The sequence below is a fragment of the Molossus molossus genome, unplaced genomic scaffold (genome assembly GCF_014108415.1).
Source record: "Molossus molossus isolate mMolMol1 unplaced genomic scaffold, mMolMol1.p scaffold_m16_p_6, whole genome shotgun sequence".
NCBI lineage: Eukaryota > Metazoa > Chordata > Mammalia > Chiroptera > Molossidae > Molossus > Molossus molossus.
The window spans coordinates 86,433,137-86,459,575 of record NW_023425399.1 but is presented as its reverse complement, the minus strand read 5'-3'; the positions used below and the strand labels follow the sequence as shown (position 1 = coordinate 86,459,575).

At 38.9% G+C, this 26,439-nt stretch overlaps 1 protein-coding gene across 23 annotated transcripts in view; it reads right to left on the bottom strand.

Annotated features, from left to right (window-relative positions):
- The window catches only part of DTNA (dystrobrevin alpha), a 366,392-nt gene that overhangs the window by 174,344 nt on the left and 165,609 nt on the right, over nt 1–26,439 (bottom strand). For all 23 annotated transcript variants that reach the window (XM_036246103.1, XM_036246104.1, XM_036246100.1 and 20 more), the window contains exon 2: nt 20,075–20,201. The gene's annotated coding sequence lies outside the window, so the exon portion shown is untranslated. The remainder of the gene's footprint in view (nt 1–20,074; nt 20,202–26,439) is intronic.

Genomic DNA, 26,439 nt, shown 5'->3' with positions numbered 1-26,439 from the left:
GAGGGAGCTTGGGAGGTTATTTGCTTCACTGCTCTCTCTTCAGACAGGAGAGCACCTAATTTCCCACAAACTCAAGGTAACAACATGGGCTCCAAGGTTACAAGCTTGAATTAAACAGCATGGCTACAAAGAACTCTGGCTGCTCATGTTAATAGAATTAAAATAAGACAAAAAATGTGAACTTCAGCAAATGCAATTTTTGGGGGTCCCATTTTAAAATGATTATTTCTTTTATGATACAACAAATGTTTTATTTTTAGGGCAAATAAAAAAACTTGTTAATAGCAACAACAACAAAAAAAGAGGTTGTGATCTGAACAATTTTTGCAAGCACTGTTTCTTGGGCCACTCTGAGCAACTGACCAAAAAATCATTAATTGGATTAGTGTGTGTTCTATTCATAGAGATTTCTTATGAAAAAACAAGGCTCTTGCAAATTATCTCAATTTATATAAATCATTATCAAGATATTCTATTTTATCCTTAAGATGTTTTCAATACACCCCTCTTTTGAATTGTATTAATGGTGCTATAAATAATAGGAGTTATTTGTGATTTCCTGCTGTCAACACATCACAGAAAATGTGTTTTTATATATTTACTTATTTAGTTAGTCTTCTTTGTTGATTTTAGAGAGAAAGGAAGGGGAAGGAAGAGAGAGAGAGATAGAAACATCGATGAGAGAGAACATCTACTGGTTGCCTCCTACATGCCCCTCACGGAGGATCAGGCCCACAACCTGGGCATGTGCCCTGACCGGGAGTTCAACTGGTGACCTCTTGGTGCATGGGACAATGCTCAACCATGAGCCCCACTAGCCGGGGTAAATATGTTTTTAAATAGCACTGTGAAACTCATGGCTACATACCTTGCAGATAACTTACTGTGAACCTGGAATCATTTTGTCCTACTCACTTCTGGAAATTTGTTCCCACATTTCTGTTTTTATATTTTTCATCTCTTTAAAATTCATAATTATAGAGTTATATTCTAGATTTTTTCTTAGTGAAAGAAATACTTGGTTTTTAAACTTAGTAATAAAAAGTTAAACTTGTCTCTTTTCTCAGTAAATGGTAATATCACATGTCCAGTGTAGAAAAGTTGTAAATACAGAAAAATTTATGAAATAACACCAAAGCACACGAGTCAACCATCTGCAGTAACCAATATCTATATTGTGATGTATTTCTTTAATTTATATATTAAAACTCAGATGGTTTTGAATATTGCTTTCTTTTGTTTCATAAATGACATGTAAACTATAGTATGGTATTATATAATCTTTTAAAATATTTAAAAACATTTACATAAAAATTCTACTATTTGGATATATCAGAATATATTTAGCCATCCTTATTGTTAAATATATATTTAGCTCTTTCCAGGTTTCTTTTTATACACAATATACCTTTATATACAAATTTTTTGGTTATATCTTAGGTAATTTCTTTTAAACAGATTCCTGTGGGAGTGGGAGTTATTGAGATGAAGTTAGAAAATCTAAGTAGACAATTTTATAATTGGCAGGATATATGCCTATAACTTATATAATAGTTTATTTCATTGATGAGGAAACTGAGGTTCACGGAGGTAAAATAACTGGCTCAAAGTCCTGCCATGACTTCTTCTAGTGCTAGAACAGGAACCAGAGTCGTCTGTGAGCTCACCTGGCTTTGTGTAGTTCACCATGCTGACTCTACATGGTCAGCTCCCTCCCTGATCAATTTGGAATCACCTGTGGAACTCCACGAATGTGCTCTGGAGTCCAAGGCAGGAATGGGAGTCACTGGGCGTAACACCGGCTTTTCTGTCAGGGACAATCCACCTGGCAGTATCTCTAAAGCCACTTTCACTGGTGGCAGAACTGAGCGGCTAATGAGAAGAAGCAGATATACTCCCAGGCCAAAATTTGTCCTGAGGAAGACAAAATGGAAAAAGGTTCCAAGAGAGTTGGGAGGTCAGGGTGCTCATAAAGTTAGCGAGTTCACATTGATATAAAATTAGGCAGAGCTCTTTGATGGGCTCTGAGTTATTTTATGGCCTTGTACTCTGTCAGGAGAGCAGAGGATCTGTGTGATTTGAGTGGCAGACTGCCGGGTAATTCACAGGGGAAGGGGAACAAGTAGTGTCGGCTCTTCCGCCGGGACAAGCCATATCCAGTAAACCCAAGCGTGTTTGCATAGCCAGGATGAGGTCTCCATTTGAATGAATATTTTCTTTTTTGGCTAGAGGGAAAAGGGAAGGACACGTCAGAAAATCAAGTCTACCTGTGAAGTCAAGGAAACAAGGGGGCTCCTGAGACATGGCTCTTCAAAGAATTCATTTTCTTAGTCTGAATACATAGTACTCAGAGATTATTGTGTGTGTGTTTTGTCCCTTGCATGTGGCTCATTCTAAAACAAGATGACTTGTTCTAATTCAATATATTTTAATTAAGTGCCTTCTAAAAGCACATATTGTACTAGATATAAGCAAAAATTATAGATGTTCTTTAACACAGAAGTGGAGATAACACGACAAATAAAGAAAATATAGCTGTAGATATAACGTATGAGAAAAAATATAATTAACTGACTTGACAGTAGATAGATAATTTAATTAGTTTAGTTTATTCAGAACATTTGGAGGGAAAACCACCCATTAAGGGTGCCCTGAGCTTGAAAAGCATTTGCTGTTGGGATATTAGGTGTAGTTTCCCAGATTCTTTAATTTTGTGTTTACAGGCTTGGAATATATCAGCAAATATTTTAAAGGTCTATGGAGGGATGCTTATGTTCACTAAGAGCCTATTCAGTGACTAAGATTAGATATAGGAGTGATAGAAGCTACTGGGTTTCTCCCTTCCTTTGTAACATGGCCCTGAGAAAGGACAAGTGGTTAAGTAGTCTGACAAGGTGTGTGTGTGGGGGGAGGGTGAACAGTAACTGCCATCAAGTAAAATGTGCATATATATTCCAGGTAATTAGATGGAGAGACGAGAAAGCAAATGCAATGCAATGCACCCTGTAGGGCCTCAGTAAAAGTCAACTATTCATGCCAATTATGATAAAAAATAAAGCATATTAGAAAATGAGGCAACTTAGAAAAATTAAGGCAGGGCTGTAGGAGAATAAATTATTATGGAAAAACACATATTAAGAGACAGTTAGAAAAAGATATAAGGTGATTTAGAGGGAAAGATAAAAAAAGAGAAGAACATGCAGTTCAAGAGAACACACAGCAAAATTACCCAGAAGGAATAATAAAAAAAGAACACTGAAAAAATACACCCTATTGAGGAAACTGAACAAACTGAGACAAATAACAAACTAATAAATGAAATTTCATTTTATACACTTAACTGAATTCCATTATTGGAATGAATAAAAAACATTCATGTGGCAAGCACCTTTTATATAAATTGACCCATAATATAAAGATATTGGGCACTTTGGATGCTTCTGGCAAATATTCCATTGGCAAGGACCATTCATCTGCATTTCAGAGGTTCCCATTTATTTATGATACTGAGGAGTTCACTGGAGTCAACCTGGGAGGTATTATCTGAGCCCCATCCTTCACACTGGTGAATTCTTCATCAGGCCATTGCATTCTGTTTATAGCCTCACAGTGACATGTGAAATGGAGAAACTGGAGAAGCCATTCTACAATGTGAATAATGCACAGGAAGGGAAGTGAGACAGAAGCCTGTGAAAGGCTCTAAAGCATTTGAAAGGGTAGCAACACATAAATAATGGTGAGCAGGTGTTCTTTTTTTTTTTTTACTGAAGGCACCACAGTATGCTTTTCCAGGTGAAACGTTAGGAAGGACATCCTGATATAGCATCAGAATTATGATTTATAAGTAATATGAGGCAGAAAGGCATTACCATTATATTTTGTGCGTTAGAAAAGTGTTTTTGGAGGACATTAGCCACTCATATGCATTATATGTGAAGATACTTTACATCCCATTGCATTCTGTTTACAGCCTCACAGTGATGTATGAAATGGAGAAACTTATGTGTTTATATGCTCTTATACACACACACTGAGCAGAGAGAAGCTCTAAGTTATACATTAGATCCTGTGGTTTGAACTGTCCACCCACATTGTCATACTTGTAGTAACAATATCCAAAGTGTTAAACACAAAACACTACTTGTTTTATCTATTTTAGGCTTTATGATATTTTTAGTAAACATTATAGATCAATTAAAAATAAACAAAAATATTTTCTGTTCATTTGTAAGCCCACCAACCACAATTAACATTTTTGTATTTACCTATGTATATCTGTCTCCATGTAAACAGGTAGCTTGATTTTAAAATAAATTGTTATTTTTTAAATTGCAGCCTTTTCCCATATTTTAAGGGAGGCTACAGGCCTCATGACTATCTTTGAGACTGCTCATCTTCTTGTATGTGAATAAAACTATATATAACCAATAATGGGCCCATTATTGGTTATATATAGCCTAGCTTCAAAGACAGAAGTAGAGAGAAGAGAAACTAAACCACTCAAAAATTCTGTGTTGACTATGGGTAGTATAGCTGGAAAATCATGAGTTATTAACTGGAGTGGGGAAGGGTATAGGGATTAGATCCAGGGAGAATGGGGCTTAAGTTCTGAACATGGGTATCAATGTCCAGGTAAAAGAGAACTCCTACCTGTAGGGGAAGCAGTTTTTAAAACATGGTGGCCCAGGAGGAAACAGCATTATGGGATCCCTTCTGAAGAATATGAATATAGTCTAAGGCAGTGATTTTCTAATGGTGTGCTGCAAGAATTTAAAAAACATGTAATACCTAACTACTTAGTCAACGGCACTGACCTCTTTTCCCTTAGTATGTCAAAAAAAAAAAAAAAAAAAAGACAACAACCAACACAATAATAGCTGTCTGTGTAAATGAATCTGAATTATATGTATATTTTTGTCAGATTGACAAAAAGAAATACATTTTTGGTGTGATGCAGAATTTTATTAATTAGTTGGTGTGTACTATGAGATGGAAAAGGTTGAAAATTGCTGGTCTAAGACAATCAGTGCTATTGCCATCCTCTTGCCAGGGATGCCAGTAAAATGTGAAGGAAAATCTGTCAGGTGGAATGTAATGGACTGAGTAGTGTGATGGTTAATTTTGTGTGTCAATGTGACTTGGCCATGAGGTACCCAGATATTTCATTAAATATTATTCCGGGTTTATCTCTGGGGGTGTTTGTGAATCAGATTAACATTTGAATTTATAGATTTAGTAAAGCAGATTGTTCACCCTAGTGTGAGTGGGTCTCATCCAATCTGTTGAATATCTGAATAGAACTAAACTCTGAGCAAGAGAGAATTTTGCCTGATGGTTTCAAGCTGGGACATGGGTCTTCTCTTACCTCTAGACTCAGACTGAAATTTACTTCATTGGCTCTCTTGGTTCTCAGGCCTTCAGACTACAGATCTAGGGACTTCTCAGCCTCCATGACTCTGTAAGCCAATTCTTCATAATACATCTCTTTCTATATATATCTTTTTGGTTCTGTTTCTCTGGAGAACTCTGACTAATACAAGCAGTGCCCCTCAAAATTCATGTTCACCAAGAAATTCAGAAGAGACTTTATTTGGAAATAGAGTCTTTGTGGATATAATTAGTTAAGGACTAAAATGAGATCATACTGGATTAGGGTGGGCCCTAAATCCAATGACTGGTATCCTTGTAAGAAGGAGAGAGAGCATAGAGAGGCATACACACAAGGAGAAGTCCATGTGAAGACGAAGGTCAAGGAGTGATGTAGCTACAAGCCAAGGAAGCCAATGATTGCTGGAGGCACCAGAAGTTAGGAAGAGGCAAGGAAGCTTCCTCCCTAGAGCCTTCAGAAGGAGCACAGCCCTGCCAACACTTTGAGAGAATATGTTTCTGTTGTGTTAAGTCACCAAGCTTATGGTAAATTGTTAAGCAGCCCTGAGAAACTAATACATGGTGTTTCTGGAAAAGGTCTCTTCACTGAAAAAAAAAAAAAAAACTCACAGAAAGAAACCAAAAAGTCAGTGGAGAGAAAATGGTGAATGGTTCTGCATGGTCGGGGCACAGGCTGAGTGGTGAGTCAAGCCCAAGAAGAACCAGCTCACCACCAGCGGACGTATTGAAAAGTAGCAATGCTAGACTATGGGAAGGACTAGGTCAAGGGGATTATAAATCAAGAAGCAAAACCATTCCCTGAAAATAAGTTTTTGCTTTCTTTCTACATGTTGTAGATGATGGGGTCCTTTTTGCACAAGTGTTGGCTAAACTGAATCATCTGCTCTCTGTTTTGTGATTATCAACATTCCCCAGGGGTGCTGCACTGCCCATTCCTGTCTGCTGCCCTTGTGCTTCCAGTAACTCAGATTCACTGAGGGGCAGCAACAGGCAGACGAACTCTAATGGACAAAATAAATTGACCAATAAAATAAGTCCCGAGGCATGGAGGCATGGAACAGACTGACATATCTTGGGGAAGGGGCATCCAAGAAAAGATAAACCAAAGAATTTATATACTTAGATGCATAGCCCATGGACACAGACAGTAGTGTGGTGGACTGGGGTGGGGCGTAAGGGCTGGGTGGAGGGAGGTAAAGGAGGGGAAACGAGGAACATCTGTAATACTGTCAATAATAAATATATATATTTAAAAAGAGAATTTGCAACAGAAGAAATTAGCCTGTCATCCCCTTTAGGTGAGGAGAGTGTTGCATCCTCCTGTGATACTTGCTACCTCAGGCACTCTTTATTTCATACAATCAAAACTTTGGGGCACAATTTAACCTTTTCTACACTCTAAGTTCTGTTCTGAAATTCCATCTTTCCCACCAAAGTTATCTTTCAAAGAGGGACTTTTAAAAGTTAAATTTCCCTTTTTAGGAACCCTTTGTCTCCCTTCTAACAATGTCACCTCCTCTTGTCTAACCCACATCCCTAGAACCCAGTCAGTTCACTCTAGTCTCTGGGAGGGATGAACGGCCATGATTATCTATCTTGTTAGCATGCTCAGGCGACACATCTGTATTTTAATAGGGACCCTCTGGAGCTGCAGAGGGTGACTGGTGCAGGTATTTTTGAACAGAGGAGCACAGTGACATAAGAGGAGATGATCTTTGACATCTCATCTACTTTGGATTCAGGGTCCACTACTTGATGACTGCATGGCCTTGAGCAAGTTATTTACCCTTCTGAACCTTAATTTCATCATCTAAAAATGAGGAAAATACGAGTACCTAATTAATGGAAAGGTGGTAAGTAAAAATAATTCACGTGGAGTCTGGAGCAGAGTAACTGTGGCCCTTACTGTTTTAGAGAAGTTTCCTAACCTCTGTACTATGGACCAGATGAATTCTTTCCTTTAGGAGACTGTTCGGAGAGTTGTAGGATGTTTAGCAGTGGTGTTACTTCTATTCATTAGATGCTAATAGCATTCCAAACCCCCTATCCCTGATACATGACAATAAAAAATTTCTACAGATATTGTCAAATGCCCTCTGAGGGGCAAAGTTGCTCCTGGTTGAGAACCAATGCTTTAGAGCGAAGTGGAAATGGTCTTAGATGAATTTCTCTCCTGCCTAGATGTAGGGCAGAGTCCACACCAATGATTTTTCTTATGGGTACAGTCATCCCTCGCCACTTTATGCTTCGTGGCTTCGCTCTATTGCAGTTTTGAAGCTGCCAAGGTCGAAGCGTGAAGTGGCAAGGGACAACTGTACATAAAAAAAATAATCCTACTTCGCGGAAATTCATTTATTGGGGTAGAGTCTGGAACTGATTAACCGCGGTAAGGGAGGGCCGACTGTAGTGACATTTTTCTTATTTAAATTAGAATCCGTTCTTTTCTCCTAGCACTGAAGTGTGTATGTTGTCTGGGATACTTCAAATTTCCCTCTTGAGGGGCACCAGAAGGTGAAGTAAGGGCAGGACATGAGGATGGGGTCTGACAGCTGAATCTCTTTTTGCTGACATGTCTTTGATGTCTCGTTTTTCACCTTAAGAATCCATGCTAATTTTGCTTTCAGCTCAATAGTATATTCATTACTGTTTTTATAAAAAGTCTCCCTTCCCCTTTACTTGAGTGAAACATTTTTACAAGGGGCAATACTTCCTCCTGGGACTCTGAAAGCCTAGGCATGCAACCAAGTCACCTGGTTAGAACAGAATGGCATTATACAGATGCATGTCAAGTTGGTGGTGGTGTTTTCTTGAGAAAGTATCAGGTACTTTTTTTTTATTTTATAGATTAATTTCATCATCCAGCTAAAAGTTCTCTTACTGTACCCATTTTTACTCTGCTTCCACATTGCTTTTAAAATAATGATTTTTTTTTTTTAAAAGGGAGGAAAATGTTTCAGAATCCGTAGAAACTCAACTTGAAAAAGATTATGCTATCGAAAAATGAAGTAAATGCTGTACTATTTTCCTAAAAAAGCTGAACAATCAGAATTATAAACATTTCAGAAATGCAATTTGGGAGCGTGAGTGCTAGCAGACTCTTTATTTTGTATTCTGTAAAAATTATATCTAAGACGTTAGGGTCCAGTCCCTTTGCTTCTGTGATCATTCTCTGGACCCCTCTCAGACCCCAGGGCAGGACATTATTTTTATGATTTAATGAGCTACATCTGAGAAAGCTAGTGTTTCAACAGCCCATTAGAAATGTCTGGGATTGCCAGGGCAGAATTAGGGCTTGGGTCACCCAACTGAAACTAATGTCAATGATTCAGTTATTCATTGATGTTCTTTAGACTCTCGGACACACCTCCACTGGTTACTAGGCAACCACAGCTTGTTGTGGTTAGTATACATTAAGCATGAACTTTATGTGTGAGTATGAAAGGGATCTGAGTATTTTAATGAGGAGGCAATTATGAGCTGAACTAGACTTTGCTATTATCTTTGCTATTAGGTAAGACAAAATATGAGGGCCTTAAGCATCTTTCAGAAAGTGGATTAATAATATTTTACTGAAAAGCTTTTGTGTTTATAGTTGACAACCCTACACGCAACAGCCTCAGCGCTGGACGACATGGAAAATGTCAGAGTCATTTTTATCAGACAGAGAAATTCCTGTTAAGAACTGAGTTATGACAAAGATTTACAAGCCCTGCTTCTTAGGCTCTTTCACTCCTTGCATTGTAGGAAGGGAGAATCCAAGAGGATTGGGAAGATTTTGATATTAGGGTAATTTTACCACTGTGCTGAATGCCTGAAAATGTTTCTTGCCAAAGGAGAATTCAAGGTGTTGTGGAGGTGTGCCAGAGCTTCAGGTAGTGGCACGCTTTGTCTCACTTGTGTCTTACCCCTGACCATGCAGGAGATACGTGGACTGAAGAGCTAATCTATGGCAGTATATAATGGGAGCCTATTGAACTGAAGTCATGAGAGAGTCATTTGGTGTGGCTGAATGGGAAGAATGCAGTTCTAGCTGGAATGTAGGAAGGCTTTTTTCTCTCCAAATGCTACTACCCTGGGAAGAAATTCAACTTCAGGAGGGAAACCATGTGATACAGGAGTTTATATGTAACAGGAAGAAATAGTATAATAATAAAAACCTGTTATTAGAAAAAGACAGCCACCTTACTTTTCTATGCAACTAGAATTGATAGAAAAAATACATGTATTTATCTGAGTCCAAAAGCATATTATAAACGCACACAATCACTAAAATTTCTAGCCCACTGTTATAGGATTGTTAGGAATTAACAGAATAGAGAGGTACATTATTCCTCTGCTTTGATGATTTGAAACTATTAGGTTCAAAGTTTAAGATTTTGCTGGAATGAACTATATAGATTCGAGTCTGGTTTTAAAAGTTACAAAAATCAATCGATGGTTAAAATACAAGCTAAAATGAACTGTCACTCATAAACACACTAACATTAGAGCACATTATTATTAACTTTTGTAAACCTACCCTAATCCTTAGGTTTATTTTTTAATTTTATTTTTAACGAATCTTTATTGTTGAAAGTATTACAGATGTTCCCCCGTTTTTCCCATTGAACCCTCCACCCCACTTCTGTCCCCACCAGGCCTTCACCACACTATTGTCCCAGTTCATGGTTATGTGCACATGCATATAAGTTCTTTGGTTTATCTCTTCCTACCCAGCCCTCACTTCCCTCTGAGATTTATCATTCTGTTCCATGCTTCCATGTCTCTGGATCTATTTTGTTCATCAGTTTATTTTGTTCATTTAGATTCCACATATAAGTGAGACCATGGGATTCTTATCCTTCTCTAAATGGCTTATTTAGTTTAACATAATATTTTCCAGGTCCCTCCATGCTGTCTCAAAGGGTAAGGAAACCTTCTTTTTTACAGCTGCATAGTATTTCATTGAGGAAATGTACCATACCTTTTTTTTTATCCACTCATCTACTGATAAGCACTTGGGCTGTTTCTAGATCTTAGCTATTGTAAATAGTGCTGCTATGAACATAGGGGTGCATATCACTTCTAGGAATATATCCTAAGAATCCTTAGCTTTTGAAAAGAAGACATTGCTTCATCCATTCTTATTTGTTCACTGTTTTAAAAATCATACTTTCATAAAGATAAATAGCATTAAGCAAACTCTTCTGGGGAAATAAAGGGGCAATAAACCAACAAAAGACAACTCAACAAGGCAGAGACATAACCTGAGAATGTGAATGGAATTCTTATTTTTATAAGACACTATATACCTAAGCTTACTCAAAGAAAGACACAGTAGTATGCTTGTATACTCATACTTTTGAAAATTATTTTCCACTTCTGTATTTTTTAACAAGTTACCCTCATAATAGTAGTAGACTAAAGACATAGCTATATATCTTTTTGTTTTAATATATCAAGTATTCATGGAACACACTTTTATTATTTTTTTTTAAAGAAGTGAATACGATACAATCACCTTTAGCATCACATTATGCTTGTCATTGCCTAGATTATTTTGGTATTCCCATTAAAGCGCAGTTTGGGTTTCCACACAAGTAAATATTCACAGTTATACACACAAGACAGTAAGAGGATGCAGGCCAGCAAGATGTTTCTGGTTTTGTTCAGCAGCATGTCCACCTAGTGAAGCTCTTGATATTCACTTAATTCTCAATAAGTACTTGATGAATAGTAAATCTACTTCTACTTATTATAAATAAAACCGAAATCAATCTTATTTTCTCACTTTTTTTTCTCCTTAGACTCAAAATTTCTCTTGGGAATAAGATCAAGAATAAAGGAATATTGGCTTGTTGTTTTGGTGGAGGGTAGCTAGGTGGTAGGAGACTCAGATGAGTCTTAGTTGTGGCTCTGTTGCTAATCACTGGGGTACTAAACCTCTCTGAGCCTCAACTTTCTCAAATGTAAAATTAGGGGTTTGCTATGGTCTGAATGTTTGTGTGCCCCTCAAATTCACATGTTGAGATCCTAATGCTCAATGTGACAGTATTAGGAAGTGAAGCCTTTGGTAAGTGCTTAGGTCATGAGCATGGAGCCTTTATGAATGGGATTACTGCTCTTATAAAAGAGACCTACAGAGCTCCCTAGCCTCTTCCACCATGTGAGGTGGTGTCCAGCTATGAACCAGGAAGAAGGCTCTCAGCAGAACACCCATGTTGGAACCTTGACCTTGTACTTCCAGCCTCCAGAACAGTAAGAAATACATTTCTTTATTTTATAAGCTACCCAGTCTCTGGTATTTTGTTATGGCAGCCAGAATGGACTAAGACAAGGGTCCTAAGATAGACTTTCTGAAATACCCCTTCTGAAGACTAAATTCAATAATTCTAATCTGTGGCAAATTTCACTAGGATATTACCTGGGATATTTATAACTTACTTATATCAGTCTCCCTGGTGTCTAGCACAGAGCCAGTGAAACTAAGAGATGTGTAATATATATTTAACAAATGAATGAATAATTAATACAGGTATAAAGGTGTCCTAAGCATCATTAGAAAAGGAAAAAAAAAAACACCTTTTCTTGGCAATTAAAATAAATTCAGAAGATGGCTGTTTGAAAATTTTGAGTTTTATTCACATCAGTTCTTATTTTTATACATGGTACTTGAAGAGTGTGCTTAAAACATTTTAGAATACATTTGCGCACTCTCTTAAATGTTAATAGTATCACATGTCTAGGGAAATTTTTATTTTGTATCCTAAACAAACCCTTTCATAAGTAGTCATAAATACTCATTTCATAAATATTCTTAAAGAGAAAAAGGGAAGAGAGATAGAATCCCTGCCTTTAAACCTCCCATCTCTAGAGGTGATTCCAGATAACATTCAGTCCTAAAGTTCTATCAGTGTACAGTTTTAGACATCATCATCCTCAGGCATATGCTCACATCAATAAATGAAATTTTTGCATAAATAGGTTTCACAGCCACAAGGTGCTACCTCTTTTAAACTCAGATGTTGCACAGAATAGTGTTAATTTTAGCATCAACCTAAATATAAACTTATTTCCCAATGAGAAAAAGATCTGTAGACTTATAAATAGCTTACTCCTCAGCAAATATTTTAAATAGAAAGCTCTAACGTTATCTTGCATGCATATTTTTATAGGATTAAATTGGAAGCTCCTTCAGAGTAGCAGTGTGCTGCAGTGAAGAGTTATGGCTTAACATTCTCCTTCTACCAGTTACCAGAAATAGGACATTGGCAACTTATCTGAAGTCTTGGAACCCTAGTTTTCTTATAAAAATAAGGAGGAAAATGATAGCTAATTTGAGGGATTATTATGAAAATTAAACCAGACAATGTTTGTGTGGAGCATCTGCTTTGGTGGTTGGTACCGGGAGGCACAGATCCTCTCTGTAAGGTCCCTTTCCCCTAACACATTCTCTTTTTACTATAATCTTCACCACACTGGACCACTCAAGCATATCTCAAAATATGACCCTCTATACTCATCCAACACCAAAAAGGAGACTGCTTTGAAGAGGGTACAGGAGAGTCAAAGATTAAACTTGTCCTTCATGAAAATTTCAGAGGGAGGACAGACAGATAACATGAGAAATTCCAACATGAGCCTGTGAGTGATTGAATGAGATTGCTTTTCTTTCTGTGGTCTGCAGAAAGAGCTGATCTTCTAGAAATGACCCAAAGCGTTATGTGAATTCAGAGACAGGACTGATAACTATTGACTCAGGAGGGGTTTAACAATGCCTTCACTGAACCGGTAACAATGACTAAGATATTGCAAGTCACTGAAGAGTGCATGTATGTTTGTGAGTGAGGTAGACTTGGAGAGGGGTGTGGAAGTGACGAGAGAAGCCTGAGCAAAAGTAAAGGCACAAAGAGCATGGCTTAGATAAGGCAGATCATGCCTGTGTTAGCAAAAGTCAAATGATGAGCAGAAAGGAAGTCAGTGGGACTCAAGAGGTCTGGTGTGCCTGCATTATGACATGCTAAGGAACACAGGATATAGATTCCGTTCTGCAGTTGATAGGGAAGCCAACACTGGCTTTGAGAGAGAAGTGGGCAGTGGTAATTAGGTCATATTGGCTACTGTTAATTAGGCACCTACTATGTACCAGAACATCTACTTTGTTGTTTTATGGATATTATTTTCCAGTCCCCACAACAAATTAGACATATCTTTTCAGATATGGTGAATCTGAGGTTCAGAGAATTTAAGTAACTTGCTGGTCAAGATTACACATTCTTTTTTTGTTGTTAATCCTCACCCAAGGATATTTTTCTCCATTGATTATTTTAGATAGACTGGAAGGCGGGGGGCGGGGGGGAGAAACATCAATGTGAGAGAGACACATCATTGGTTGCCTCCCACATAACCCTGACTGGGGCCAGGGATTGCACCTACAACCCAGGTACATTCCCTTGACTGGGAATCAAACCCTTAACCCTTTGGTCCACTGGCCAACCCTCTAACTGCTGAGTCAAACCAGCCAGAGCGAGATTGCACATTCTTAAATTAAGCAAATGGCATGAAAGGAAGAATAGGATATTTACAATATTAATTTCAGAACAAACCATTAAAGAATGGAAATAATGAGATCTGAATGTAAATTAGGAAAATGATATAGGCAGTAATGTTTTAATAGGCAAAGAGAATAGGAACACTGAAAAGAGGGAATTTGTGTTCAAAGCAAGGTCATTCAAGATTTTGGCAAGATCTCTTAATATAGGTATATTCTAGAATGATTTAACTTTGTTTATAATAAACAATGTTGCCTCTGTATTTTAAAGCTATTTGATGACTATATTACATGAGAGATAGTAGAGCATACTAATTAAGTGCTCAGGCTTTGAAACCAGACTGTCTGGATTTGAATTTTCACCCCATCTTTCTTAACTTTGGGCAGGTTCTTTATCCTTTTTGGACCTGTGTCATTGGGTTGTTTAAGCATGAAGTCAAGTATATGTGTATACAGAACAGTATTTTGGCATAAAGGAGGAGCTTAGTAAGCATCAGCCAGTGTTGTTGTGTGTCTTTGTCTTTATTCACTAATCATTTATTTAGAAATTATCTACAGTGTGTCAAGCACTGGGCTAGTTTCCAGGGATACAAAGATGGATAACAGATTATTTCTGCTTTTAAACCCATTTGCTTTTTCCCACATTATACTATATGATTCAGCAGAAGTACTACTGACTACACTTTTGCTTTCCTGGAGTGTTTGGGTACCAGTGATTTAAAATCTCTATTCATAATGTTGTTCAACTGTGAAACTAACACCTCCACTCCTCCTCCCCCCTCCTTTAATATGACATTGAGATATGTTCAGCCTGAGTTGTCTTTTATGGAAGGTGTTTCCCTTGACCCACCAGGAAACATTATAAACTTAGTGAGATTATTTCACTAGTTTCCTCCTAGTTATGTGTACCAAACCCAGACAGTGTTTGCACTAATGTCTCAGGAGTCTCATCCTTGCTAATTTATTAGACTTATATGTGATGTAGTATCTATTATTAGCAAATGTATTTCTCTTCCCAAGAGTATTTTTTTAAACACATGACTTTATAAAGTCTTATTTCTTTAAGGTGAAGAGAAATGTTAATGATTAGAATTTTCAGTGCCGTACCAAACTACGGAAGATGTGTTTTGAGAATATCAGTTATTCACTGCATCTTAAACCACACCATAAAGCTGCTCATCCCTGTACCTTCTAATTTTAGGTTATGAAGGGGTCCAAGTAATTCTCACAACGGCATTTTCACATTGTCTGAAGGATTCTCAATTAGGCATTGCAGGTTTAATATTAACATTGCTGAACAGATGAAAATTGTTGGTAGGAGGAACACCATGACCTTTTGAGTGTACCCACAATACATTAAAATGGACAGATGAGCAGTCATAATGACCTCTGAGAAAAGATTGAAAAGGGAAATGTCTACATAAATAAATGAGAAGGAAATAAAAATAGCAAGGCACTTGCATTTAAAATAACCAAGCAAAGTGCCAAAATAATTAAGTGAAAAGCCACTTTAATTCCAAAGAAGCCCTTTAGCATGAGTGGGATTGTTGAGACAGTGGTGAATTGTTTATGTGTCAAAAAAGACAGACGCTGGCATCCTGATCACTTTGCTTTCCAATATAGTAATTATTTGTTATAGGGAATGTGAAATGTTCAGATCATCAGGCATCAAGTAGCAAACAACCATTTCTGAAAGAGAGAGGCTGGATCCATAATAAAACAGCTCTGAAACTCTAGATTTCAGTGTGAACGCAAGAATGAGAGTGATGCCCTAAGGACAGGTTCTTATATCACACATACAGGTGTTTAAAACGTGAATATTAAGAGAGTGACAAAAAAGTGAATATATATATATATGTATATATAGGAGAGTAAAAATCATATTTGGTACATGTTTGAGAATTTAAAAATCTCATTAATTTGATAAGCAAGATGGGAATATCAATAATGATTTTTACTAACAGCAACAAATTAACACTATAACATTGCATAGCTTAGAATATAGTTTTAAATATATGAAGTTAATTTTTTCCAGTGTAAAAAATCCAACTTTACATTTAACTTTAAGTGTATTTCCTGAGAATCATTTATTTTTCTTGGGAAAAACAAGTGATCCCTGTTTACTTTTCCTTCCAATGATTTTAAGAGAAATAAGTAAAGTACTGATTGGTTGGTTAGGCTCTACCCAGGAAAGGAGAAAACACTGTAGATATTTAAAACAGAATTTAATCCAGGGAAATGGTTACACAGATGATGGAAGAACTGAGAAGCTATACTGGGGATAGTGACTCGACCTGGATGGAGATTAGCAGCAGCAGGAAGACAGAGGCACTACCCACCCACAAGTCTCAAGGAACAAAGGCAAGAGGTGATATTACTGTAGCTCAGAGTTCAAGGACACTGGGGGAAGCCTGAGGCAACAGAGACTGGGTCTGGGGACTGGAAATTTCAAACCATCGGGGTCAGACCCCATGGAACGAGCAGAGTAGGAGCAGGACAAGGAATGGACATGAAGGTAAAAACAGGTACAGACTGGCACAAGTGGAAAATAGAGAGTTAAGTAAATAAGCTTTCCAGTTTAATTTTCTCCTCCAGAGTAATATTACACTAGGCAAATTGATTTACTGATATTTTTAAAGGATACTAAGTTTAGTGCCTGGGAACTGCATTCAACCAACATCTTGCAAATAAATGAAATCACCAACTTAGTTCCACATGCAATCCCAGTAAACCAAATTTACACACCCTTAAGATTATGAGAGCATTATCCACCATCATTTCGAAGTTAATCAAGTACAAAGGAAGAAGCATCACTGTCTTTGGGATTAGATTTAGACGGTGGCCTACGCTCTGGCAGTTGCACTGTTTTATTCAGAATTGTGACCAGGTATATTCTGATGATCTGGATATCATCACTCTTCAGTGTAGATAATAAAGCCACACATGGAGAACTGGACTCAGAAGGAGGTGGAGACACATAATGTCCTCAGTGAGACCACCACTCGATGCCCCCAGCCCTCCCCGTTCTGCTGTGCAATGACGATGGCGTGGAGCAGACTGATTGTAAGGTGCCAATTTGCAGGCTCATGAATCTCTCTTGAAGCATGGAAGGGTAATTATGTATGATGAGGTAAAAAATACTTATCCATCCATTTTATGGCCAGGCAAAACAAAGCTTAATGTGCGCACGTGAGCATGGGTGTGTGCTTAATGGTACACGGCAGTTTAGAAACAGCACTAACCTAAACCATGTTCTAGTTTCATTTAAGAATTACAAAATCTCCCCAAGGGCAGCCTCCGAAACGCCAGCCTTTTGTCACACACAGGCCCGCTAATGATTAAACTGCCATTACCACCATCACATTTTCCTCTGGTTTATGCCCTAAAAGTGTGGTTTTGTCTCATTTTGGCTTATTACTCTGATATTAAGTATGTTAATATATTTTAAAAGTTAGAAGACCTTTGCCCTGGCCAGTTTGGTTCAGCAGTTTGAGCGTCGGCCCTTGGACCAAAGAGTTCGATTCCAGTCAAGGGCAAATACACTGGTTGCAGTTCGGTCCCTGGCCCTGGTCAGGGTTGTGTGGGAGGAAACCAGTCGATGTGTCTCTCTCATGTCGATGTCTCTCTCTCTCCTCACCTTCCTCCCACTCTATCTGAAGGTAAGTGGAAAAATTTCCTCAGGTGAGGATTAAAACAAAACAAATTAGATGAGCTTTAGCATAGAATGAAACATTATGGCATTTTCTTCATAGAAACCAGGAAGGGATGTCAGGGCCCTCTGTCTATCTCATGCCTTATAGTTCACATGGTTTCTGATGATTATAAATAAATAAACAAGGGCTTCTGGTCAAGATGGCAGGTAGGTAAACGCGGTATCGCGTCCTCCCACAACCACATCAAAGTTACAACTAAACTACAGAACAACCATCATTCAAAACCACCTGAAATCAAGCAGAATGGAAGTCCTACAACTACGGAATTAAAGCAGCAGCCACATCCAGACTGGTAGGAGGGGCGCAGGCGCGAGGGGCAGAGGCGCAACGGGCTGGTCCCACACGCACGTGTGGTGGATAAAAATCAGGAGGCTACCTCACCTGGGAAGGTCCTCCCTGAGGACTGAGGGGTCCTCATCCCACAACAGGTGCCCCACTCAGGGCTCCAGTGCCAGGAAGAGAAGTCCCCATAACTTCTGGCTGGAAAAACCAGCGGGAACTGAGGTTCAGGGAAGCTGAGGCGGCTGGAGCCCCAGGCAGCTCCTTAAAGGGCCCGCGCACGGACTTATCGGACTCTCTCCCTCTAAGCTCGGAGGGGAGGCAGCTCGAGGGGCACCAGAGACACACAGGGAAGAACTGAGCTGTTTGGTACTGGAGCGAGGGCTGGAGAGGGGGCTTTCTCCGGGACAAACGTGCTGTCAGGGGCCTTTGTTCCTTTGGTGAGCCCTTCCCTGGGGCGGCAGACAGCCGCCATATCTGGGACCCCAGCAACCTGGCTCACACTGGTAGCCCCACCCTGGTGACTCTCTGAGGCCCCGCCCCACCCAACTTTCAGGCCCACCCAAGCTGTTGCCAGTTGCTTAAGCATAGGATTGGCTTGTCTTGGATCTTGCTTCAGGTTTTCCTAAATTCTTTCAAACAAGCAGCATCTGGTCTCAGCTAGCCCCATACCGCTGGTTAAGTAACACACAGAAACAAACAAAGGGAGGCAGCCAAAATGAGGAGGCAAAGAAATATGTCCTAAATGAAAGAACAGAACAAAACCCCAAGAAAAGAACTAAGTGAAATGGAGATAAGCAACCTAACAGATGCTGAGTTCAAAATACTGCTTATAAGGATGCTTAATGAACTCAGTGAGAACCTCAGTGAACTTAGTGAGGGCCTCAAGAGCATAAAAAAGGACCAGTCAGAAATGATGGATGCACAGTCAGAAATGAAGGAGGCATTAACTGAAATTAAGAATAATTTACACAGATTCAATAGTAGAGGATGTAAATCCAATAAGCAAACCATTGATTTGGAATATAAGGAAGCAAAAAAACCAAAACGCCCAATCAGAATAGCAAAAAGAAAAAAGAATCCAAAAAAATGAGGATAGTGTAAGGAGCCTCTGGGACAACTTTAAGCAGGCCAACATTCGCATCTTGGGGGTGCCAGAAGGAGAAGAGAGAGAACAAGAAATTGAAAACCTGTTTGAAACAATAATGGCAGAAAACTTTCCTAACTTGGTGAAGGAAACAGACATACAAGTCCAAGAAGCACAGAGAGTCCCAAATTAGATGAACCCCAAGAGGCCCACACCAAGACACATCATCATCAAAATGCAAAAGGTTCAAGACAAAGAGAGAATCTTAAAAGCAGCAAGAGAAAGGCAGCTAGTTACCTACAAGGGAGTTCCCATAAGGCTGTCAGCTGATTTCTCAAAAAAACGAAGAGAGTGGCAAGAAATATTCAGAGTGATGAAAAGCAAGAACCTACAACCAAGATGACTCTATCCTGCAAAGCTGTCATTTAGAATCGATGGCCATATAAAGACTTTAGAAAACGTTAAAGGAGTTCATCACCACCAAACCGTTATTATATGAAATGATGAAGGGTCTTTTTGAAGAAAAAGATAAAATATATGAACAATCTCAATGGCAATGAATACATATCTATCGACCATGGAATCTACAAACAAACAGTCAGAACAGAAACATTCTCATAGATACAGTGAACATTTTGTTGGTTGCCAGATGGGAGGGGGGTTGGGGAATGGGTGAAAAAGGTGAAGGGATTAAGAAGTACAAATTCATTGCTAGACTGACAAACTTCAAAAGTAAAGGGGTTGGGGGGTGGGAAGAAATAAACCAAAGAACTTATATGCATAACCAATGGACACAGACAATAGTGTGGGAAAAGGTGGGAGGGGGGCAGGAGTGGGGAGGAGGGGGTAAATGGGGGAAAAATGAGGAACATCTGTAATACATTCAACAATAAATATTTAAAAATAAATAAATAAATAAATAAACGAAAGGCACAAAATTACATCTTTCACTGGCACCTCACTAAAAGTAAAAAATAATAATAGTTAACCCCATTTTCTTTTCATGCAAGGAGAGAAGAACTTTAAGGAGAAATAGTTCAATGTTATTCTTAAATTCTTTGTTTTAGACACACTCACCTAAAATTCAGTAAAGAAACAGCATGAACTTTCCAAAACCATCTATTTTTTCTTTGAAACGTCAGTTGACTATGGCATTTAAAAATTTCCCAAGCACTTCATCCAGGGAATGGTAAATCCTATTTATCTGCAACGAGAAAAAAGACTTTTATTTACTTAAGCAACTCATAATTACATGTTTATTACAGAAACAGGAAATCAGAACAGGTCTGTCTAGAGCATATGGTATTTTACAAATTCTCTTACACACTAATAATGATTTGTAATACTCAACTTAGAGCCTTGGTTTTCATTCACTGTAAGAAATATTTAGAAAAAGAGATATTTGTGCAAGAAGTCATTTTATAGATGAGGATGGTGAAGCCCAGCCTGGGGTGGCGTGGAGATGTTATGTGTAATATTAAGCAGCTGGTTAGAAACAACCTTGAATCTTGGGCTCTAAACCCAGCTTGATTAAAAGTCCAGAAACAAAAAAAGATGAAACCTTCTGTGTTTTTCAAGTAGGTAATTTTCTGTAATATTGTGTCACTATAATTTCCACTACAGCCAAAGAAATTAGTTGAACCAGTGTCCTAGACCAGCATTTCGTCTACTGGCTTAAGCTTGAGCGGTTGTCAATAGATACACAACCTAAATTATTTGATGATCCATATGATGTATTATGTTGTGTAGCAATAGCATAAGTAGTAAATAGTTCAGAAAGTTGCCTCTTAATGTTTCTTAGTGAAGCTGAACGATTTCACAAGCTTTTGCCTTCTGAAAAGACTCACATGTGAGAACATAGAGATTGGTTCTAGACTGCCCTTCCCAATGCTAAAGATTTCCTGTCCCTAGGACCCAGCTACCCTACTCACCATCTCCCATCACCTAGTCTTTCTCATCATCCTCTCTTCTCCCATCCCATCCCTTTCCCTCTCACCAAATCACGGGATGGCTATTTACTATTCCAGGTGCTAGATGGCTGGACGCAGCAGAAATGTGAAGCGCAGGAACTCCTATGCTAAGATGACGGGAAAAAGTGGGAAGCGGGGTATCATAGAAAAAAGGGGAGAAGGCATTTGATGGCAGCGGGAGTGGAAAAGGAAGGGACAGAAGGAGCCTAGCTTTGCACCCTGGGTGAAAGGTACAGGTCCCTCTGATTCCAGTTCCACCACTGTGCTTTTCTCCCTGATCTGTTGTCTCTAACCCTGGGTAGTCTAAAATGATTACAAGAATTATTTAGCTTTCATGGTTTTCAGGCATCCTATGATTTTAGATTCAAAGAGAAAATTATCTTCAATAATTCCCCCTGCCTCTAATCCAAGTTCTCAGATACATTCATTATTGCATGAGATTTATTTAACAGCAAATAAAAAAATTTGCATAACACAATTAACCTTTGTTCTGCTGCATTAGAATCCAACCTCTTCCTGTACTTAGATTCTAGATACATACATAGATTTGGCATTCTTTGAATTAAATGTATTAATAGAATAGTAGTACTTTCAGATATTTTTTTGTTTTCTTGAAATGCATACTACTATTTTTTTTTTTTAATTAAGGTTCAGGTAAATCAGGTTTATGCATCTGGGAATATGTTATATATTAAAAATATTAATCACTCTCTTATGAATGCAGCTTTCCAAGCCATAGCATCAGAAAATAAATGGAAATCTTAAACAATATTATATGTACTTTTATTTAAGACCATATATATATATAGATACACTTTTATTTAAGAATATATATATATATATATATATATATATATATATATAAATCATACACATATAGACTTACACCCAACTGTATCTGGCAATAAAGAATCACTCAAGAAATCCTTTGGTAATGGCCAGGGGACCTCTCAGGATGATGCCACTGGTTGTTGCTCCTCTACCTGGTAATTTTGGGAAGGATGTTTTGCATTCAGTTTTTTCCAGGGTCATCCCAGACTGCAGTAGACTAGGAAGGATCTGAGACAAGGCTCAGATAAAGACGCTGTGTTAGAGTCCCCCTGAGAGTGGCTCAGATTGTGCACCCTAACTAGGATCTATGACTCTGATACATGTTACAACTTGGATGATATCTTCATTGTAAGCTGGCTTTAGTTTTTGCTGTTCTTCCTCCACCAAGAAGTGGCCCCATCCAGCCTGTTTCTCACAGCCAGTGATCAAAAGCAGTTGTCTGATCTACAGGCAGCTCCATCCCTACCCCTCTTGGCTTCTGTCCCCTGGAGCGGGCAGAACTGAATCAGATCCAAAACGCTTTCCACTTTCCCGCCTCCAAAACTCCCACTGAATTAAAAGCATCAGTCCTACTCTCTTCTCTTGCTGCAGCACATGGGACACGTGCAAAGCAAAATTCTCATGTGAAAACTGAGTAGAAGCAGAAACACCATTCTTTCTTTAAATTCTCATTTGAATTCTCCATCAGCTATCACATTCTAGTTTGACTAGTGTGTGGCTAGATATTAAAATTTAGTGTCAGGGGATGAAATAAAATACTTTCTCCTTTATCTATCTTCCTAAAGAGTATCCCATCAGTGTCCCAACTGGAGTTAGGAGTCAATATGTTACCATGGAGTAAAACAAGAGAAAGAAGAACCTTGTTAATTTGGAATGCCATGTTTAAGCATATGGGTTGGATGGAAGTTGCAGGAGGCAGATTTTTGCCCAATAAGAGAATCCCCTTTTAGAGCACATAAAAGTAGAATGTGCTCCACCTGAGAAAGAGAGTAATCTTCACACCAGTGGAGTCCATTTAAATTAAGGCTGGATAATCATCTGTGGTGGTGGGATGTGGTCAAGCACAAGGATGGTGCGAGGAGTCACCCCCAACTGAGATTCGGTGGGAGCCTGTCAAATATTAGATTGGAGTGGAGTAAATATCCACATTTTTATTTATATTTATGACTATACTGATCTATCCATCTAAAATAGCATTTCTCCCTCACTCTCTACTGCTTGCCCTGATAGATTTTTCTGCACAGCACTCTTTCACTATTTATCATTCATTCATTGTCACCCTACACTAGCATATAAGCTCCATGAAGGCAGGCATATCATCCACTATTGCACTCCTGATGCTCAGAACAGTGCCTGACAAACAGCAGGCCTGCAGTAATATTTATTACATGTATATATATATTCTCTTTTCTTAAAAACATTTAATCTAATTTCCTCTTTCTTACCTTTATGAGTTTACACCATACAGAAAATAATTTCATCATATTGAAAAAAATGAAGAACTCGAGTAGGCATTTTATGTACTTTCATTGTTAGGTAAGAATAGGATAGCTTCAATGTTAAGAAGAATGAAGATGAAGCTCTATAGTACTTCTGTAATCTCTTCTTCTCTTTTTGTTACACTTGGGAGTTTACGGTGTGAGGAGTCTAGCTTACTAGATTTCAGAGGTTAGGATGGAAACAGCTTTTGCGAACCAGCTACAGATGATGATGACCGTAGGTATGCAAAGGGTGCTCCAGAGCAACGCAAAGATTAAGAGCCCCGCTGCATTCATACACATATGAAACTTGGTCTTTTCTGGTCCTTGACACTATCTTTGGCATAAGTTGTAGCAACTTTTAAGGGAGTTTGGATAAGAATGATTAAAGACACTTGGGACCGAAAAATGGCGGCGGAGTGAACGGAGCTACACAGACCGTCTCCCAGAACCAAACTGGAATTACAACTATAACACAGACAAATCGACGGGAAAAACCAACAGAAAAGCAGCTTGCGAGGACCATACAACGAGGGACACTGACTCCATCCCGGTAGGCTTGCGAAGGCGCGAGACGGGGCTGGGAGCGCACGGTCGGCAGCTCGGCAGCGGCCTGAGCTATAAGCGGCGCCCGCGGGTTACACTCCCAGGCGGCCCCACAGCGCAGCCGGGACTGAGGCTAAAACAGCCACAGCCACTCACCTTGGGCTCCGGCAGAGGGAGGGCAGACTGGACTGGAACTGTGTCGGGACACTCGGGGTTTGGAGGGCTCTCGGAGCTTTGGCTGAGTGCAGCCACTCAGGACGGTGGCCACATTGCTTCTTCCCAGGGCTCTGAGAGAGGCAGCAGCCCCTCCCTCGGAGATCCAACCCCACCCTGTGGGCCATTGAAGTGCTAATTGAGGCTCACTAAGGACCAGCATCTGCCCCGCCCTCGTGAAAGCCCCTTGGCTGAGCACCAGAGGGAGTTTTTCAATCAACTGACAACCCAAAACTCATCAATTAACCTAGACTGCTAGCTTCCAGGCAAAAAGCTAGAGGATAACAGTACGTTTCCTGGGCTGGCAACTTTAACCAGGAAAGTAAGACTTGACAGTGGTGTTCAACGCGGGTCCTCCCTCGCTCATCTAAACACAGGAGAGGGAGCCACAAACAGCAGAACACCAACACCCACAGGGAGAACTTGACAGGCTCCAAAGCCCAGAGTGATAGCTAAAATGGTGAAACACAGAAACAGAAGCCAAATGAAAGAGCAAGAGACCTCCACCGAAGATGAGATCAATGTGGAGCAATTAGGCATGTTAACAGAGCTAGAATTCAGAGCCATGATCTTGAGGAAGCTGAACAGCATGAGTAAGGACATAGAGACACTGAAAATAAGCCAAATGGAAATTAAAAACCAACAAGAAGAGATAAAAAATGACATATCCGAAATGAAAAACACATTGGAAGGTTTAAAAAGCAGAGTAGGGGAAGCTGAGGACCGGATCAGCGAATTAGAAGACAGGGTAGAAAAAATCAACCAATCAGAAAAACAAAAGGAAAAAACTATTAAAAAACAGGAAGACAGCTTAAGAGAACTATGGGACAACTGGAAACGTAATAATATTCGCATCATAGGAGTCCCCGAAGAAGAAGAAAAGGAGCAAGGGATAGAGAATATATTCAAAAAAATAGTGAGAGAAAACTTCCCTAATTTGGTGAAGGAAGAAGGCATTCAAGTTCAAGAAGCACAGAGAGTCCCAAGTAAGAAGAACCCAAACAGGCCCACACCAAGACACATAGTAATTAAAATGCCACAAATTAAAGACAAAGAGAGAATCCTAAAAGCAGCAAGAGATAAGCAACAGGTTACCTACAAAGGGAACCCCATAAGGCTCTCAGCTGACTTCTCACAAGAAACACTACAGGCCAGAAGGGAATGGCATGAAGTAATCAAAGTCATGAAAAACAAGAATCTGAATCCAAGAATACTCTACCCAGCAAGGCTATCATTCAAAATAGAAGATCAAATAAAGAGCTTCCCAGACAAAAAAAAGCTAAGGGAATACATTAGCACCAAACCAGCACTGCAAGAAATGTTAAAAGGACTGCTGTAATTAGCAGTAGAAATGGGAACAAAAATAGAACCACACTAAACAAAAATGGCAATAAATAAGTACATATCAATAATCACCTTAAACGTAAATGGACTGAATGCTCCCATAAAGAGACACAGAGTAGCTGATTGGATAAGAAAGCATGACTCATCTATATGTTGTTTACAAGAGACCCATCTCTCAACAAAAGACTCACATAGGTTGAAAGTGAAGGGATGGAAAAAAATTTTCCAAGCAAATGGAAAGCAAAAAAAAGCTGGGGTAGCAATTCTCATATCTGATAAAATAGATTTCAAAATGAAGACCATAACTAGAGACAAAAGACGGCCACTACATAATATTGAAAGGATCTATCCAACAGGAAGATATAACCTTGATAAACATATATGCACCCAATATAGGAGCACCAAAATATATTAAAAATCTTCTGGAGGACTTCCAAGGAGAAATCGACAACAATACAATCATAGCTGGGGACTTCAACACCCCGTTGACAGCACTGGATAGATCCTCTAGGCAAAAAATTAGCAAGGAAACAGAGACTCTAAATGAAGCACTAGACCAAATGGATTTAATAGATATCTACAGAGAATTACACCCCAAAACTACAGAATACACATTCTTCTCAAGTGCACATGGGACATTCTCAAAGATAGACCACATGATAGGACACAAACTAAATCTCTACAAGTTCAAGAAGATTGAAATCATATCAAGCATCTTCTCAGATCACAATGGCATGAAACTAGAAATCAACTGCAACAAGAACATGCAAAGACATTTCAACACATGGAGGCTAAATAGCATGTTATTAAACAATGAATGGGTCACCGAGGAGATCAAGGAAGAAATTAAAAACTTCCTGGAAACCAATGAAAATGAACACACAACAACACAAAATCTATGGGATGCAGCGAAAGCAGTTCTGAGAGGGAAGTTCATAGCACTACAGGCCTACCTCAAAAAACAAGAAAAATTTCTAATTGACTGTCTAACCTCACAACTTAAAGAATTAGAAAGCAAACAAAAAGAAAACCCCAGAGCAAGTAGAAGGAAGGAAATAGT